Source organism: Pogoniulus pusillus, chromosome 1, assembly GCF_015220805.1.
Source record: "Pogoniulus pusillus isolate bPogPus1 chromosome 1, bPogPus1.pri, whole genome shotgun sequence".
In the NCBI taxonomy this organism is placed as follows: Eukaryota; Metazoa; Chordata; class Aves; order Piciformes; family Lybiidae; genus Pogoniulus; species Pogoniulus pusillus.
In genome coordinates, this window is record NC_087264.1 from 46,887,599 (window position 1) to 46,893,908 (window position 6,310).

Consider the following 6,310-nt stretch of genomic DNA (forward strand, 5'->3'; position numbering starts at 1 on the left):
CATGGGCCAGCGAAACAAATCTTCAGCTCAGAGGCCTGCACCACTAGATAGTATTGTTCTGCTCTGGCAGGGGGGCTAGACTCAATGATCTCCTTGTGTGGGTTCCTTCCAACCCCTAACATCCTGTGATCCTGTGACCACCCTGGGCTTCCCTGAGAGCTTTTCTGTCAAAGTTCTAGCCAGATTATGAAGACCAACAAGATCAGGTTCCCCAAGTGTTTGTGCTCTGGACATGTGCTGGGATAATCAGCATATGCTTCCACCCCCAGTTAACTCCATAAACCCTACTATATAGAGAAAGCCTTGCTACCACTGTCTAGGGGAAAATGCTACTCCTGTAAACATACATCATTATTTGGGGAGGGTTGTTTTGTTTCATTCATTTTTTAAATTATTATTATAGTGGTCCAAAAACTCAGACAATTTTGCTGTGTAAAGCACACTCCAGAGAGCATATTGTTCCAATGAACTGGTTCCTACAAAAGCTAAGACAAAGAGTAGGAGCAGGAAACACAGTCACATCTGACAATCTTAAGCTTAAGAGATTTACTAACAGTGCTTGGTGCCAGAAGTCTGTAGCCAAGACCAGCTGCTTTGAGACCTGTCAGTCTAACAGGTAAATGACAATGTTCTTTCCTTTGTATGCCCAGCCCTGGCAAGCTTTCAGCTTGATTTTGAACATTTCATTTCACTTCACTTTCACTGCTAAAAGTAATACTGATTAGCCCGAGAGGAGGAGAATATTTCTTTGCCACTCTGAGGTGCCTTGGCAATTAAAAAGGATATAACTTTTTAGAAAGGTACAGAAATGGAAGACACTGCAGAAGTTCAAAGCAATATTATTATATGGCTCAGAAAGTGATACAATATGCTGACAGAAATTATGCAGTATAGTACTTAATAAACTTACAGCCAGCATAATAAAAATTCTGTCAGTAATAAACTCTTTTCCCAGCTGACTGTAGAATTGTATTGCCAAGAATTATTACCTCCTTGCAGATTCTATAACACTCCACCTTCATAGTAAAATGGTCCTCCAATGGCATTGGCAACCACTTTATTTATTATAGAGTAATGAAAAGCACAAACAATTAACCTTAGAATTCTTTAGCTTAGTCCTAAATTGGCATATTAAATAAGATTTCATGCATACTCAGATGAATGTTTTTCCATCTCAGTAAGTTATCAAGCTGCAGACCTACCTGAACCTAATGACTTAGAGGAAAGCTGTATTCCCTCTCAGAGTTCTTTTTTTTTTTTTTTTGCTGCCCTAGGTGTTACTTACACTACATCTTATTACAGAATCGTCTGGGCAATCTGCTCTTGCATCCTTGTCTGGTCTGCAAAGCAACCAACACATGACCAGAAGTCTTAAAGATAACACAGAAAACAAATCAGGCATTAGTGGATACTTGTTCACTAGCATTGTCAGAGACTGAGATAAACCATATGTCCCAACATCTCAGAAAAAAACTTGGTTTGAGCTAAGTTTCTGATAAGTGCTAAGTGAGCATCCTGTTTGTACTCACTGTCCCAAAGATCCCCTCTTGCATGAGCTCAGACTCCCAGGAGCTCCCCAATATGCAACAACTGGACAAGAAACCAGCTGGGGAATGCAGAGTGAGCTTGTGCATGCTAACATGGGACCACCTGCCTGACTGCTCAGCTTCAGCGTGCATGGACTGAAAGACCACCATTCTGGACCACCACACCTGGAACTGAGCTCCTGTCACCTAACATAGGAGGTGAAGGCTACCTGTTGTGACAGGTGATGCTGATTCCCAGCCAACGGCAGCGTAGCAGCTCCTGGTTTAGCAGCAGCAGCGATCATTTTGGAGAAACTGGCCGGACAAGGGGGGCTGAACTCTGGAAATGCCCTACCACACCCAGCATGCCCAACACAACTGGACAGTGGGCCTGGCTAAGCAAATCACTGCTGGAAAATGCTAAGTGACTCTCAGAAAAACATGCATATTCAGTGAGGCAGCCAGGGGAAAGAAGAGAAGATTCAACCTGCAGACAGAGCACTCCCCATCCACTCTCTTCAAACAGACTTTTGGGATGCTGAATGACTCTGAGGAGACCTTTCTTCTCTCTGTGTGGGGCTATTTCTTTCTTTTCTTTGTCTTTCCCTCTCCTCATCCTTCCCTGTCCTTGTGTGCGTGCAGTAAAGCTAGCCTATGCATTTGACACCATTTGTGCCTTAATTATGTGCCCAAGACTCTGAACCTCCCATACCCAGGACTCCTCTGGACTGGGACAAGCCTGATGTCAGCTTTACCCATGATCATAACAAGAGGCCATGAATGATCTTTTTGTGCACACAGGTTACTGTAGAGAATAAAAATGGCATCACAAAGGCCACAAGCCAGAAATATGCATGGGACTATTTTGAAAGGCATTTGATTTACTTCTTGTTAGGTATAAAAATGTAGTTATCAGCTGATCAAAAAACCCACACCTTGTCCACCCAGCTATCCACACCTTCCAGAAGGAGAACAGCAAAGTCAGAGAATAACTTGTGAATAACAGAGTGAAAGCTGTTCACATCAACAGACTGAGGAACAAATGCATACAGAAAACAAGGCCTATTGACAAATTAGTGCCCAAAAGAAGTTATTAGAACTCATTTAATTAGTATTACCAATTTCCAGCTTTAACTATCACATTGTAGCAGACACTGGATCTGAGAAGACATGGCTCAGTAGTTTCAGGGCGGGCAATATGTTTGAAATATAAACTACTGGTTTGAATCAAGGCTTCAGCATGACCTTTTGTCCCTTTATGGATGATAGGCCACATATTGAGATGGTTACTGAATGCAGATAAAGAGCCAAGAATGGCCAATCTTCTGAAGTCCAGAATGAGCATGCTATGCACAACTTTCAGTTCATTGCAAAGCTGTGGATGGTGACTTTTTATTTTATGCATAACACATTTTTGTTTCTGTGCAGTCCCTTGTCTTGTCAAACTGATCTGAAAGGTTAGTGCAGACCATGAAAGCTACAGGTTTTGTCTTATTTCACTTACCAGGCTAGACCATACCTAATACCACTAACAGAGAAAATGTGTTTGTCTTTCCCATGTGAATTAAGAGACTGGTCTTACATAAGCAAAATCTCAATTGAACTCTAAAATACAGCCAAGAACCAAAAACAGGGTCACACAGAAGCTGTGAGGATGGGGGGTGGGACAAGGAGAGGGGAGACTCTAGGACCCACTGATACCAGGGTTGACTTCTCTCATCTCTGCAACTTTCTGTTCTAAAGGCTGTTGACACTGTGTGACTTCCAGAGGAATCACAGGAGGGCCTGACAATACAGTGCTTGTCACATCCATAAGTGGGACATCCAGATTCAAGAGAAAGCTGCTGTCTGCATCATTTGATTCAGTGCAATGGGAGAGATGGTGCTAGCCATCTGTATCTATCTGTGGCTAGCCAAAGCTGGCTGACAGGCAGAGTATGCCTAATCAAACAGCATCACTGGGAAGTGTAAGTCATTACAGGGTATCAGATGTGTAACTAGGAAGCTGCTATCATCAGTGCTGCAGCCATAAATCTTTACCTGGATCATACAAAAAGGTATAAGCATCATCCTTATGAGATTCTTTGTACATGTTATGATGTCATGATTTGGAACTCGTTTAGAGAAAAACTGGGTTAGAGAAAATATGTTAAAGTCTAAGACCAGCCTGGTCCTTCCTGCACTAAGCATTTTTTAATGGATCCTTTTAAAAAGCACCAAAAATAAAACAGAGATCTGAGGAAGTAATTTGGCAAAGGAAACAATGAAGAGGGAAGTATTTTTTTCAACACAATTATTTCTCCAGAGCAATATAGACATATTGTACTATGGGAAACACCAAATTACTTCTCACATATTTACACTGCTGTTATCTTAGAAGACACAACATAAGGATGCTATGACCAAATGCCACAAGGTCTTCTCAGAAATGTAGCATAGACCTAATAAATAAATAATCCAACTTTTTTGGTTGTTGTTTGTTTTTCATTTCTTGACTTCCCAGGGGCTCCTGGAATATGAAAGACAGGCCTCTGGAATTAGAAACAGTGTTTCTTCAAGTTGCTGAAAGACAAGATATGGAAGGATTTTGTGTAGCTGTAGAATACAAAGAAGTGGAAGGAAGTAGCTACTGAGCATAGAATCATAGAACGTCAGGGGATGGAGGGGACCTTAAAAGATGACCTAGTCCAACCCCTCTGCCAGAGCAGGATCACCTATACCAGATCACACAGGAATGCATCCAGATGGATTTTGAATATCCACAGAGGAGACGCCACAACTCCCCTGGGCAGCCTATTTCAGCATTCTGTCACCCTCACAGTGCAAAAATTCCTCCTCATGTTTAAATGAAATTTCCTATGCCTCAGCTTCCACCCACTGCCCCTTGTCCTGTCACTGGGCATCACCAAGAAGAGCCTGGCTCCATCCTCCTGGCACTCACCCTTTACATCTTCATAAACATTGAGGAGGTCACCTCTCATCCTCCTCTCCTCCAAGACAAAAAGGCCCAGCTCCCTCAGTCTCTTCTTGTAAAAGAGATGTTCCATTCCCTTAATCATCTTTGTGGCTCTGCACTGGACTCTCTCAAGCAGTTCTATGTCCCTCTTGAACTGTGGGGCCCAGAACTGGACACAGTACTCCAGATGCAGCCTCACCAGTGCAGAGTAGAGGGACAGGAGAACCTCTCTTGACCTAGCCACAGCCCTTCTAATACACCTACAAGATGCTTCAAAATGTGGTTTATGAAAATATTCAGTTCAGGCAAGAAGGAAGGTACTGAGGAGGATTTCATGAAGCAAAACTATCATTCTTGCTGATATCTGGCACAGTGTTGTGGAGATCTCAAAAATTTGTGCTGCTGCTCATCAAATGTATTGTGGCTGCGAGCAACACACTGAATTACAGAACTATATATGCAAATACTTTAAATGCCTGTGTGTACACACATCAGGGAAGAAGCAGACAGAAAAGACAAGGGAATAGCTCGAACTCCAATTCAGCTATCACGCTTGCAAAATTTGATTTACTGAATTTAATAGGGTGTCTTTGCTATACTGGAGCTGTCTTAAGCATCATTAAATTACTAAAACTTGTTGCAAGCTAAGAATATACATATGTTTTTACAACAGCTCAAATATCATAACTCATTTGACAGCAATTGTAAACCACCATAAAATGAGACTGGGTCCAGTGTGAGCCCTCAATGTGGCCCTCTAAAACAGCAAACAATGTCAACATTAGGGGGAAATGGGCTGCCAGTTTAATTTCCAGGGCTAAATCAGAGAGAACAAGGGTCTGAATCTTTTTATTACAAATCTAGACTCACCAACCTGGCTGCCAGGCTGCATGTTGCTCTGAATTGTGAACTCTTCTTTCCTCTTCCTAATCTTCCTTTATTCCTCCAAATCTGCTCTGCAATGGCAGTATATCATTTTCATACCAGCATTTAGAAGGCCTCTAATATATCTGCTGCAATTCATGAAGTATGCATGGAAAGCACTCGAGTCAAGCTTGAAGTCACAGGCTTTGGTGCTTTTAGGTTTAATCCGAGTCAAAGGGGCACACCAGATGCATCAAGAGGAGTCAACTAACTCCTAAACTCCCATAATCATCCAAGTAGCCTTCCTGCCTTTTCACCAAATGAGTTGTTAGGAAGACTGCATGAATGCAGCCTAACCAGAAACCTTCACAGACCTGATCTGCAAAAGGGCTAATTACCCACAGCTCCAGAGGAAGGTCATCAAGTTCCATACTTTCACTTCCTCTGGAAGTTAGGTCCATTCCCTTACTTAAAACATCTTAGAATCAATAGAGGGTTGCTCCTCAGCCACTTATTCCCAGGTACTCTGTCTCACTCCCTTAACCTAGAGTCTGGCACCAGACAGTCCTTCATTTGACGTGGCATTTTACATATTCTAGCTCTCAGAAGAATGTGCTCTGCCAAGCATTACATATGGCTCTCTGAGGCATCAGATGATAGCTTAGCTCTGGTACTAGAACTCTTCCGTATTAACTTTACTGTCCTGTGCTATGTATTGCAGCAGGAAGCAGCTCAAACGCCCACCAGCACTGCACATGGACTCGGTGTCATTACAGATGGGGGAGCCAGAAACAGGAGCTCTTGCCAGCAACTGTCAAGCGTAGATTTGCAACAGCAGCTCATCTGGGTTCCTCTCTGTCTTCAGTAAATTCGCTCCCCAAATAATCCACAAGAAACTTTTCAGAGTGACTCAGACATTGCTTACAGATTGCCAAGCTGCCTCTCTGCACTGACTACACAGAAC